Source organism: Larus michahellis, chromosome 1 (assembly GCF_964199755.1).
Source record: "Larus michahellis chromosome 1, bLarMic1.1, whole genome shotgun sequence".
NCBI lineage: Eukaryota > Metazoa > Chordata > Aves > Charadriiformes > Laridae > Larus > Larus michahellis.
In genome coordinates, this window is record NC_133896.1 from 75,444,180 (window position 1) to 75,457,928 (window position 13,749).

The window sequence follows — 13,749 nt, forward strand, 5'->3', positions numbered from 1 at the left end:
GGTGAATTTAGTGTTGTTTCAGCAAGACACAGCTGCTAAACACTTGTTCTGAAGGGCTCTGGGCTAGTTGCACTTCATTCTGCGGTGGAACATCAGAGCAGCTGTGGTATTACAGACTGCCCATTCTGCTGTGGGCAGCAATGCACGTGAGCCGGCTCCTAAAGACAGCTAAGAATAGGATAAGCACAGCAGCTGTTTCAACCACTTTCAGCTCCGGCAGGTTCCTGAGCTTGATTTGGGTTGTCCATTTGGTAAACCCTGAAGGATGTCTATTCCAAGTGTGTCTATTCGACCACCCCTGCAGTGGGCCCACGGAAACTACTTGTATTCTGAAACTCCTTTAATGGGGAGTGCCACAGGCCTCCTCTCTATTACGGGAAGAGACACTTCTTTGTTCTGGCTCCTGATAGCTTCATCTGCAGATTACTACTTCATTTGTGGATCGCTGCTTCTGGTACTGGAAGAAACAACAAACAGTTGTTTCTTACTTTCTGTCTCTGTGCTACTCATGACTTAGGTTTTTATGACAGCCCCCCTTTATGGATCCCCAGCTTTAAAACTTCTTAATAAAATCATACAGTTCTTCAGAGCTGTCTTGCTTGTGGGTCATTACAGTAATTTACAGCATGCTCCTAGACAGCCTTTTCAAAAAAACCCCATGTATTTGATTTCCTGTGGTATGTTTTAACTCTTGAGGGCATTTTATATCCAAGTTCTGTAAGGAACTTGAAGTTTCCAGTATAAAAACATGTGTTCTGTATCTCGGAAATCAGAGGTCATTATTCCAGAGTTCTTGTAGTTGCTTTGGTAGAAAGCCATGGGAAACGCTCCAATATTGTGGGAGTTTGCAGATAAACAGAAAGATCAAATGGAGTGAAACTCCAGATACAGTTATACAGATGCAGGAAAAATGCACATTCTTCACCAAAAAAAAAAAAAAGGGACAGTCAGGACAACTACTTACATAAATAATCTAAAATGCAATTCTATACCATGCTACAAGCAAGATACTTGCATGAGTGGGGCTGTGGCATGGTGCTTTGTCAGTTCCTTTGTGATAAAGCAAAGGGGGCTGGATTGTTTGTTCTCCGTCTTTGCTGTATTTAAACCAAGTATTTACTGATTCTGATAAGTAATCACAATCACTTTAATGGTGTTTTAGATTTGGTGATGAGCATAAGCGTCAGTAACTTTAAAAATGGTGAAGAGGATTACTGATAGGAGTCTGAGGGGAACATATTTTCAAGTGGATGATTTTCCTGCTTAGGCTAGTATGCAGCTGCTGCCTTTTCCGACAATAATCAAACCCATTTCAAAATTGTTGATTTTAGGTTTCTATAGATTATCTAAACAGAATTTGAAACTTCACCTTATCAATATGGAAGGGGTTGGGCACAGTGCTGAGCGGAACTTGCACTGCTGGAACGGCTTGTTTGTGTTAGTAAACATGGTCCTTTTTAGAAGAACTGCAAGTTACCATTTCTAACTCCTCATCTTGCTGCTTTCAGCCTGGTTTTACTACCTTACTTTAATCAAGGCGTTAAGCCGGGGTAATCGGGAATAAGACTTTCAAAATTTGGATTTGAGATATTTGCAGTCTTGATGACTGCCCCACTCAAATATAGGGTCAAAGTTGTTCAGGTATTTTTGGAACAAGAAACTTGAGAGATGTAATTTAGAGTCTAGTGATTTACATTTTTATGGTAGGATGGAACTTCTAACTTGTTCCAGTAGTCCTAATTCAGTCCGTTGTATGTCAAGAAATAACTCCAGTTAGTGTTGTGGGAATTATGCACATGCTGTATGAGTCAAGATTACAGGGAGGGCAGGGACAGATAATATTACAGTGGGGGTCTGCTACAGGCCACCCGACCAGGAAGACCGAGAGGGCGAGACCCTCTATAGACAGACGGGAGCAGCCTCATGTTCACAAACCCTGGTCCTCATGGGGGACTTCAGTCCCCCCCATATATTTGTTGGAGGAACAACACAGCAGGGCACGAACAATCCAGGAGGTTCCTGGAATGTGTTGATGGTAACTTTGTTCTCCAAGTGATAGAGGAGTCAATGAGGAGAGGTGCCATGCTGGACCTTTTTCTCACCAAGAAGCAGGGGCTGATGAAGAATGTGAAGCTCAAGGGCAGCCTTGGCTGCAGTTGCTATGAGATGGTAGAGTTAAAGATCCTTAGGGCAGTGAGGAGGGCACACAGTAAGCTCTCTACCCTGGACTTCAGGACAGCAGTCTTTGGCCTCTTCAGGGATCTGCTTGGTAGGGTACCGTAGGATAAAGCCCTGGAGAGAAGAGGGGCCCAAGGAAGCTGGTTAATATTCAAGTATCGTCTCCTCCAAGTTCAGGACGATGCATCTCAACAAAGAGGAAGTCAGGCATAAAGGCCAGGAGGTCTGCATGGATGAACAAGTAGCTCCTGGACAAACTCAAACTCAAAAAGGAAACCTAAAGAGGATGGAAGCAAGGACAAATAGCCTGTGAGGAATACAAAGAAATCGTCCAAGCAGCCAGGGATCAGGTTAGGAAAGCTAAAGCGCAGATAGAATTAAATCTGGCCAGGAACACGAAGGGCAACAAAAAAAGTTTCTATAGATATGTCGATGATAAAAGAAAGACTAGGGAAAATGTGGGCCCTCTCCAGAAGGAAACTGGAGACCTAGTCACACAGAATATGGAGAAGGCTGAGGTGCTCAAAAATTTTTTTGCCTTGGTCTTTACTGGCAAGTGCTCTAGGCACACCACCCAAGACACAGAAGGCAAAGGCAGGGACAGGGAGAATAAGGAACTGCCTACTGTAGGAGAAGACCAGATTCAAAACCATCTAAGGAACTTGAAGGTGCACAAGTCCAGGTGACCTGATGAGGTCGATCCATGGGTCCTGAGGGAACTGGCAGATGAAGATACCAAGCCAATATCCATCATATTTGAGAAGTTGTGGCAGTCTGGTGAAGTTCCCACTGATTAGAAAAGGGGAAACAAAACCCCCATTTTTAAAACGTGAAAAAAGGAAGACCTGGGGAACTACAGTCAGACTCTTTGCCGGCAAGATCATGGAGCAGATCCTCCTAGAAACTACGCTAAGGCACATGGAATATAGGGAGGTGATTGGTGACAGCCAACATGGCTTCACTAAGGGAAAATTGTGCCTGACAAATTTGCTGTCCTTCTACAATGGCATTACAGCATTAGTGGATAAGCAAAGAGCAACTGACATCACCTACCTGGACTTGTGCAAAGCATTTGGCGCTGACCCACGCAACATCCTTGTCTCTAAATTGAGGAGACATGGATTTGATGGACGGACCACTCGGGGGAGAAGGAATTGGCTGGATGGTCGCACTCAAAGAGTGCGGTCAATGGCTCAATGTCCAAGTGGCGACCAGTGACAAGTGGTGTTCTTCAGGGGTCAGTACTGGGACCAGTGCTGTTTAACATCTTTGTTGGCAACATGGACAGTGGGATTGAGTGCACCCTCAGCAAGTTTGCCAATGACACCAAGCTGTGTGGTGCGGTTCACGTGCTGGAGGGAAGGAACACCATCCAGACAGACCTGGACAGGCTGGAGAGATGGGCCCGTCTGAACCTCATGAAGTTCAACCAGGCCAAGCGCAAGGTCCTGCATGTGGGTCGGAACAATCCCAAGCACAAATACAGGCTGGGCAGAAAAAAAATGGATTGAGAGCAGCCCCAAGGAAAGGGACGTGGGCGTGCTGGTTGATGAGAAACTCAACATGATGCAGCAATGTGCACTTGAGGCCCAGAAAGCCAACTGTATGCAGGGCTGCATCAAAAGAAGCATGGCCAGCAGGTCAAGGGAGGTGATTCTACCCCTCTGCTCTGCTACCTGGAGTACTGCATCCAGCTCTTGGGCCCCCGACATAAGAAGGAAATGGACCTGTTGGAGCAAGTCCAGAGGAGGGCCACAAAGATGATCAGAGGGCTGGAGCACCTCTCCTATGAAGACAGGCTGAGAGAGTTGGGGTTGTTCAGCCTGGAGAAGAGAAGGCTCCGGGGAGACCTTCTAGCAGCCTTCCAGTACCTAAAGGGGGCCTACTGGAAAGATGGGGAGGGACCCTTTATCAGGGAGTGTAGTGATAGGATGAGGGGTATTGGTTTCAAACTGGAAGAGGGTAGATTTAGATCAGATATCATGAAGAAATTTTTCACTGTGAGGGTGGTGAGACACTGGAACAGGTTGCCCAGAGAAGCTGTGGATGCCCCATGCCTGGAAGTGTTCAAGGCCGGGCTGGATGGGGCTTTGAGCAGCCTGGTCTAGTGGGAGGTGTCCCTGCCCAGGGCAGAGGGGTTGGAACTAGATGATCTTTAAGGTCCCTTCCAACTCTAAACATTCTGTGATTCTATATATGGGATGACTAGATCATCTCTTCCTCCAAAGCGTTGAGACTTTTCATAGGTATTTTGATTTGGTTACTGACGCGCAAGGAACTTTATGGGGACTTGTATTTGTAATGATACAGTGAAATGCCCAGCGTAATCTTGTACATGCCAATGGATGATTAAGCCATTCCTTGCTCTGAAAGAACTTGGGAGACTTCTTCCAACCCTTGACATAGCTGTAATGGAGAATGAGCTTTTAGCTCTTTGCAATTTTCTTTCTTCTGAAAGTTGAGTTTCACTAAGAAGGCAGACCAGAACTTGTAGGACTTTTAATATGTCCCGAGTGGACTTTAACATTGTAATTGATTTATACTAGGAAAAATTGAGTGCAAACTTGACTCCACAACAATCGGTAAGACTCTTTACCTCCAGCTTCAGCGTGGCCAAGATCAATATTAAGACTAATTGCAATGTGACTGTTAAAACTGAAGTTCAACTAGAAAAATGGGCTGGATATAAATCCTCTTACAGCCAGGCCGTATTTTTTTTTGTCCTGTTCTTTCTCTGCGGTTAACATTGGAGAACGAGTTATATTCAAAACTAGCATTTTGGCAAGATGGTTGTGTCAAAACAATGAAAGAAGTCCATATTCCACATAATTCATTTCATAGCTAAAAGTAACAGCAAAAAGGTTTTTCAGTATTTCTACTAAGGATGCAGTGTGTTTCTTCTCTCTCAGGGAATTATGTCCGAATAGTTTTCAAACTGCATTTCAGCATCTTGGTGCAAATACAAGTCATATTCTAGCTAAGATATGCGGATGTTCACTTTAGATTTTAAAATTAATATAAAAGGTTTAGAAAAAGGAATACATTTTTGTAATGTTTTAGTGAGTTTATTATCATTACTCCCTTTCATGATGGATAAATTTGATCATCAGTTAAAAAACCGCAGTCCTTGGTAGCTGTTAAGGAGGAGTTCTACATAATAAGATGTTCATATTATGAGTTTTAATTTTGAAATAGTGGCCTAAATTTGTTTATACACATTTGATTTTCAGCTGAAAATATATATATATGACTATATGAAAATAGTATAACCCATAATTGGTTATAAACAAGTGCTTTAAAAATATCTGCAGCGTATAAAAAGATGCTCTTTGGTGTTTGGGTTTTTTTTTTTTTTAAATGATGTAGCATTTTCCTGCAGAAGGATCCCTGCTTTACTGATTCTACTAATGATATGATAACGCCGTGCAGTACCGTCTTGAGAAAGTCCAGGGCTGCTTCTGAACGAGCCATTTTGTATGTGGTACCGTACAGCACCTTCAGCACACCAGTGAGTCCTAGAAATAATCTAGTTATCATGGCAAAGCCTGTAGGACTATCCTACTTGGCTTGTCTTCCACCATCGAGCTCCAGATCCAGCTTGGGTTTCTCTACAAAACACTACTCAGTATGGTATAAACATAGCCTAAAACCTTAATCTCACAGACATCTTCATGTAAGTAGCTTTATTCACTTGAATAGCTCTGTTTAGAATTAGCCACGTGTTTAAATAAGTATTTGCACTTGGAGTGTAAAAGCTAGAATTAAACTCCACCGATTAAATTGCTTCTTTGGTTGGTGGGGAAGTGAAAGTTTGTGGCAGCACAGTAATTCTGCACTGGAAGTAAAAAAGAGAGAAAATAAGAAAAGCAGGTGGAGTCACAGACAAAAATTAATCACTTTTTAGCAAAGGTTGACAGCCTCAAAATTATACTGAGATATTTGTAAAATTGCAGTTAAAAATTGAATAGGAGTGATCTGCACCTCAGTTTTAAACCTAACTAGATTTTTAGTGCAACAATTTCAGTCAAAATATTTCCCAAAGAAATGCACGGGACCATTAACAAAGCTATTAATAGCATTTTGTTGAGAATGTATTTCAATAAACACTAACAAATCACCCAGTTCTTTCTGCCTCGGAGACAACACTCTGGAGTTCAAGGAGCATTTGCTGAAACTGCAGGACAAATGTCAATGACGGGCTGAGCAGAGCTTCTACTGTGGTAATAGGAAACTTGGCTGAAGAGCAAAGCCAGGATAAACACGTGAATTCAGCCATCATTTAGCTTAAGCAAAGGCGTACAGAAATAGCTGCAAACTTTACTAAGCAAATGTGACTTCCCTTTTGTAAACTCAGGCTACCACTTCCAGATTTCTACCTTTGCCTGTTGGTTCTCAATGTTATAGCTATTATAATGATTGCTGTGTATTTTTAGCAATTAATTAGCTTACTTTCCTAAAGCCTACAAACTGAAATGAAGACATTTTCCAGTCCTGCCTTTTGAAACTTGTGCCACTCTACAGGAATAAGGGAAAGATTCATGGGGCCAGAAGGAGACTAAGGAAGGAAGCACACTTCTGTTCACCAGAGTAAATGAGAATCTCCTGAAATAACCACATTACTTGTAATCTAGCTCAAAATGAAAACTGATCATTCACTGGTGAAGTGTTTTTTCCCATATAGGTGAGATCTTTACATACACTTGAATCGTAATGAATATGAAGACTAAATTATTGTTTGGGATTTGAGTCGCCCAGCTGGTCTCACTGCATCTGTTTCTCTCCTGAAGCCTTTCTGTGGAAAGGGAGTGAGTTTAGTACTCTCACTTGGCTTATATTTTCAAAGTGTGTTATGGAGTGAGGTGCTGTCTCTGTACTTCCATGAGAAGTGAAGGCCCAACCCTCTCACCCTTCTTCAAAAATACCTGCTCTTCAAGTCACTCCCACATACCTGTGTTTTCCCAGATATAATAAATTTTGGTGTAAAGACAAGTCCAAATTAAGAGAGACATATTCAGCAAGACTGACACTTTCATGTTTGAGTGTTATGTGCTACCCCCAATCTCACTGTATGGTGTAACAGGTAACTCAGAGCTGTGTCTCACCGCATCTGCTGTCTGAAATAAGGAGGATTCAGGTAGGTTTTTACCTAGTCTTCACAATGAGAAACCTGCAGTGAGACTAACTTAATCTACAAAATCTCATTATCTGGCTTTTCATTTGGGGTTATTTGTCAGTGCTGCGGCAGAATTACTTCACTTAAATGAGTTTAATGCTCAGAAGAGGAATTGGATCATCAAATCTGAAACCCTGCTAGCATAACACAGGTGTTACTGTTTGGAGGTCACCAGCATCTGTTGCTGTGGGTTTTTTACCTGTAGTTTTGGGAAGGGGATCTTTTTTCTTAATCTTTCACTAGTGCTAAAACAATGTGGATTAATAATGTTAATGTTCAGCTGGAGCTGAACTTGGCAAGAAGGGCTTCTGCAGGTATGTCAACTAGAAAAGGAAGGTTAAAGAAAGCCTACCCTCCCTGATGACCAAGAATGGCAAACTGGTAACAACAGATGAGGAGAAAGCTGAGATACTCAATAACTTTTTTGCCTCAGTCTTCACTACCAGCCTCTCTCCTCACACCTCCTGAGTTGAAGGACTGCGAGACGGGGACCTGGGAGACAAAGACCCTCCCACTGTAAGTGCAGACAAGGTTTGTGACCACCTGAGGAACCTGAACATACACAAGTCTATGGGACCTGATGAGATGCACCCCAGAGTCCTGAGGGAATTGGCTGATATAGTTGCCAAGCCACTCTCCATGATATTTGAGAAGTCATGGGAGTCAGGTGAAGTCCCTGGCGACTGGAAAAAGGGACACATTGCACCCATTTTTAAAAAGGGTAGAAAGGAGGACCCCGGGAACTACTGCCCTGTCAGCCTTACCTCTGTGCCTGGGAAGATCATGGAACCGATCCTCCTAGAAGCTATGTTAAGGCACATGGAGGACAGGGAGGTGATTCAAGACAGCCAGCATGGCTTCACCAGGGACAAGTCCTGTCTGACCAACCTGGTGGCTTTGTAGAAAGCAGTGACTGCATCAGTGGACAAGGGAAGAGCAACAGATGTCATCTACCTGGACTTCTGCAAGGCCTTTGACATGGTCCCCCACAACATCCTGCTCTCTAAGTTGGAGAGAGATGGATTTGGTGGGTGGACTGTTCGGTGGATAAGAAACTGGCTGGATGGTCGCATCCAGAGGGTAGTGGTCAATGACTCGATGTCCAGATGGAGAGGGGTGACAAGCGGTGTCCCTCAGGGATCCGTACGGGGACCGGTGCTGTTCAACATCTTCACCAATGACACAGACAGTGGGATCAAGTGCAGCCTCAGCAAGTTTGACGATGACACCAAGCTGCGTGGTGCAGTTGACAGGCCAGAGGGACAGGATGTCAACCAGAGGGACCTGGACGAGCTAGAGAGGTGGGCCCGAGCAAACCTTATGAAGTTCAACAAGGCCAAGTGCAAGGTCCTGCACTTGGGTTGGGACAATCCCCGTTATCAATACAGGCTGGGGGATGACGTGATAGAGAGCAGCCCTGCGGAAAAGGACCTGGGGGTACTGGTGGATGAAAAGCTGGACAGGAGCCAACAATGTGCGCTTGCAGCCCAGAAGGCCAATTGCATCCTGGGCTGCATCAAAAGAAGCGTGGCCAGCAGATCGAGAGAGGTGATTCTCCCCCTCTACTCTGCTCTCGTCAGACCCCACCTGGAGTACTGTGTCCAGCTCTGGAACCCTCGGCACAAGAAGGACACGGACCTGTTGGAGCAGGTCCAGCGGAGGGCCATGAAGATGATCCGAGGGCTGGAGCACCTCTGCTATGAAGACAGGCTGAGAGAGTTGGGGTTGTTCAGCCTGGAGAAGAGAAGGCTCCGGGGAGACCTTCTAGCAGCCTTCCAGTACCTGAAGGGAGCCTACAAGAAAGCTGGGGAGGGGCTGTTTGCAAGGGCAGGTAGCGATAGGACAAGGGGCAATGGTTTTAAACTAGAGCAGGGTAGGTTTAGATTAGACATTGGGTAGGTTTAGATGAGACATGAGGAAGAAGTTCTTTGCAATGAGGGTGGTGAGACACTGGCACAGGTTGCCCAGAGAGGTGGTGGAGGCCCCATCCCTGGAGACATTCAAGGCCAGGCCTGATGAGGCTCTGAGCAACCTGATCTAGTTGAAGGTGTCCCTGCTTACTGCAGGGGGTTTGGACTAGATGACCTTTAAAGGTCCCTTCCAACCCAACACATTCTATGATTCCATGAATAATGTTACCAATGAAATTTCTCCTCACCAAGGACTGTCACAAAGTAGAATAAAAATACTTAGCACAGGTATTTGTAGGTGTAGGTTTGTGGATGTTTAGATACTGTGCAACTTCAAACATTACTGCCTGAACCTGTTAAGTGTTCTTCCCAAGTAGGTACTTGGATATGGAAATCAAATGCCTTTGTCCCAAGGCCGTGCTAAAGTGGATCCTAGTCCACTGATTGATGCTGTGCTATCTCTCTCCACACACCTCAGCTTGGATGCAGAGATAATTCCTCAGCCTGAGAGGATGCATGAAATTCACCTTTGGTTTCCTCATCTGCTTTGCCAAGTTTGCAAACCCAGGTTATAACGTGGCACCGGTTGTGATCATACTTGTTTTGTAGTAATTAATGCTTATGCCTCAGCTACTGAGGTGGTCTTTCTCACAGGTTTTGATCCTCATGAATTTAGTAGGTTTGCAGTTTATAGTGAAAAGGTACTGTGCAGATGAGAGATATTTGTAATTCTCAGTTCTGAGAGCCTCTAGGTAAAGGGTGATCCTCACAATGGGGGCTTCTGACAGCAGGCAGGAAACAGAAAATACTGACCTGAGACAAAGCAATCTAGGAAAACTGTTGGGTCCATCATCCCTCAGATCTTTATTTCAAAACCAGTCAGGATCGAGAGACAAAGTCAAAAACCTACTTGCTGTTTTCATTGGCATGATAAGGTTGAGACCACCATCTGTGCAAAATTATATTGGTCTTAAGATCCTATGCTTTTGGGTAAAGTGCACAAGTGAACGATCCTGATTGCAGTAGCTTTGCTTCTTGGCAGTGGCTGGGCAGATGGATGGGCTCCAGTGCGTTAACGGCAGCGCCTACAACTTCATTTGCCCTCAGGACAGCGTCCTGGTCCTGGTTGCGGTGAAGCAGGGCCACCTTTCTCTTCGGTGAGGGAGGCTCTTGCTCCTACTTGTTGCTGTGGCAGCCGGGGTCAGCTGGCCTGGTTGTTTGCCTCATGGGGGTGTCACACCTGTGGGGAGGAGTGGAGAGGTCAGGTGACCCAAACTGACCGATAGGGTGTTCCAGCCCATCTGCCATGCTCAGTATAAAAGCTGAGGGATCAAAGGGTCAGGCTTTTCTTCGATGGCTTGGTTTCTTTGGTGGCTCTCTTTTCTTTGATGATGGATGTCCGAGGAAGATCCTGTCAGCTTGTCTACCTTCGACTCTGATCCATGGGTTCCCGAATTAAGATCTGGAATCTGGTTCCCATTTGTCACTGAGTCCAGTCTGGAACTTTCACAGTGCCTGCCAGTGACATTTCCCTGGGAGCTTGGTACGGTTTTGTGTATATTTGTATATATTGTATCAATTTCATTATTTCCTTTTTATTTTATTATTAATGTTTCATTAAAGTAGTTTAGTTCCTTCTAAACTCATAAATCCCTTTATGTTTCCTCCTCCTCTCCTTGGAGTGAGAGGTGGGGGAGAGCATCTGTTGTTTTGTCTTTGGACCACCCGGCCCAAACCACGACAGACAGCTACTGAGAGTTTTTCCTCAACATCACAAGGAGGTAGGGCAGGCTCTTTAGACACAGTAAGGATTGCGTTCAAAGACGTGTATTGATGCAGAATTTTTTCTAAACCCATGAAATAGAAGGAAAATAGGAGGGAGCTTCCATGGCTATTTTTATTCTACCGTACATCATGTATAGAAGGGTACAGAGTTCCACAATTGTGCATTTTAAACAACTTGCCTGGTGCTCGGGATATCTGTGTCTAGTTTTGCTGCTTTGCTACAGGCAACCCGTGTGACCTTTGGACTTCACTTAATACCATTGTCTCTGTTTCGCACCTGTGAAAAGAAGGCTCAAAGTACTCCAAACTTCAAAGGCCTTTTTTTGAGAATAATTGCTTTACTCTTATGGCAAGAACAATCATGAAGTGCATAAGGCCAAGGGACACCGCGCATTAGTAATACTCTGCTAGTTTTCCTGGGAAAGCAGCACATAAGGAGAGTTAATAATTGCCAAATGTAATTATTGTCAAGCTAAGGCTACATTTCTGAACAATGTATAGCGTCGATAGCTAATGCTGTACCAGGATAAAGAAATCAATGCTGTAGCTTTTACTGTAGCTCAGGGATGGGACAGAAAGTTCTTGCCAATTTGTTAATGAAATAGTATACCACTAGGTTAAAACCAGACGAGGATTATCAGAGAGTGGTAGGACTTCAAGACCTTGAGAAGTCTGTTGTCTCCTGCTGTGGGCTTTCTTTGCCTGATGAGGAATGCTGCAGTGTTAAAGTAGTGATTTTGTTGGTGGCTCTTCTTGAAAAACAGATTAAGCGCAATGAACCAAACTTGAGTTGCATATGAGAAGCTGCACTTGCAAGCCGTGACACCGTTTTTCAGTGTGATTAATTAAAGTTTAACCAATAGCTCAGACACAGCTGTTGACTAGAAAACCAGCATACGGAGCTGATCCTGTGATTGTCGGAAGAAAATAGAACTTGTACGCACATTAGCCCTATGTTTCTGTTATGGCAATTGCTGTTTATATTTAAATCTTGCCAGATTGACAGTAAGTCTGAGTTCTTACCATGACTTGACTTTTTAAGGTTTTGGAGAAATGGCACATGAAGATGAGCGTTGTGCTAAAAGTGAATCCGGCGCTGTGCTGCTATCTGTAGTATTTCCTGTCTTACAAATGCCCGCCCAGCTGTCTTCTCTATGGTTGAATATTCAACTCTGAGTAATGATGCACAGACAACGTAATTCTACAATGCAGCACAGTGCTAATGGCAGCTGTAGATTTGCTAACCTCACATGTTAATACGGACTACAGAGGTTTTAGCGTCTCACTGAAAAGAATTGCGTGGCCAAAACGTGCTGCTTGGGAATTGCAGATTTACCTGGGTGATTGCTGAGTTTGTACTTGTAGTTCTTCCCTTAGGTGATTTTAGCACATGTTCCCTGTAGTGTGAAGAGTGTAAACTGATGTTACTCCCTAAGACTGAGAGAGGTTTGAAATTCCTAAGAGAAGGCTATGCGTAGAAGTACCTCAATCTACATGCTTCTCCATCAGATGTGACTAACCTCTATTTTGCACCTGACCTTGATGATCCATTCTTCATCATCAGGTATTACTGCCAAGACAGATACTTTGAGATATATCTAGGATTAAGGGATTATATTAAAAAAAAAAAAATCCCACCTTTAGTTAAATGAGATTCCCAAAGTCAGGACTAACGGTGCCTTGATTGCTGGTGGTTACTGAGCTGAGCAGTGCTGTCACTGAAAGAGTCACTCAGAACATTCCTATCACAGAGATTAGGGCCAGAAAAAGCATTTAGGTTTCTCTGACATTATGCAAAATGTTGGTCCTGATTACTAGAAAGCAGATGGGAACAGGAAGATTCACCATCGTGTGTGCGTAGTAAAGGCTGGGAATGCGCAAGGAACCCCAATGACTCAAGGGGGGATCCTACCTGGGTACTGTGCCTGCTCCCTAGCTGCACAGCCACACAAAATTGTGGCAATAGCACTGTCTTTCTCAACATCTGGCCTAATATGTCACTGTGGGGAATCTTTGATTTAACAGACAGATACGGATGGCCACCGAGCCAGGTAAGTCACCAGTGAGTACGCTTGTGCACGTGCAGCAGAACAAGTTATTCCAAACAAAGTTTGTGCTAGCTTAGGTTCAGAAATGTCCCCTCCAGATCTGCCTGCTCTAATGGGTAATGCTTTGCTTTAAATATCATTCTGTGCTGTTTTGACATTTCCCCCTCCTGCAAGCTTGTATGAAAAGCTGGAGGGGCTTTTTTTTGTGCGGTGGGAGCATTCAAGCAGATAGGCAGATCTGCTGCAGGACGCCAACAAATAAATGGTAACCACCCTCACTGAACATAGTGCAGACGCAAAGTTCAGCCATCAAAGAGATGCACTTGCTCCTCCTGCACCATGAGGGTATACACCTCATGAAGATGGAGGCACAGCTCTGTGGTGCCCTGTGGTTTATATTATAGGTTCTTGCCTCCAGAAGCTGCTTAAGTAGTTTCAAACAGAAGGCAAGTATCTGCAACAGGTTACAACAAGGGTAAGACGACTGGAGATTGCCCTTGAATTTCTTCACATCTCTTGGTGAGGATTAATTTCTGGTTTGTGTTCAAAATGATACCATCCTTGCCTCCTCGGTCTTCCTCCTTGTGCTGCCCTGTTCAAAAAGCTGCAGCCCTCTGGACCAGGCACGGTGATGGACAGTGGGTTGCATGAGAAA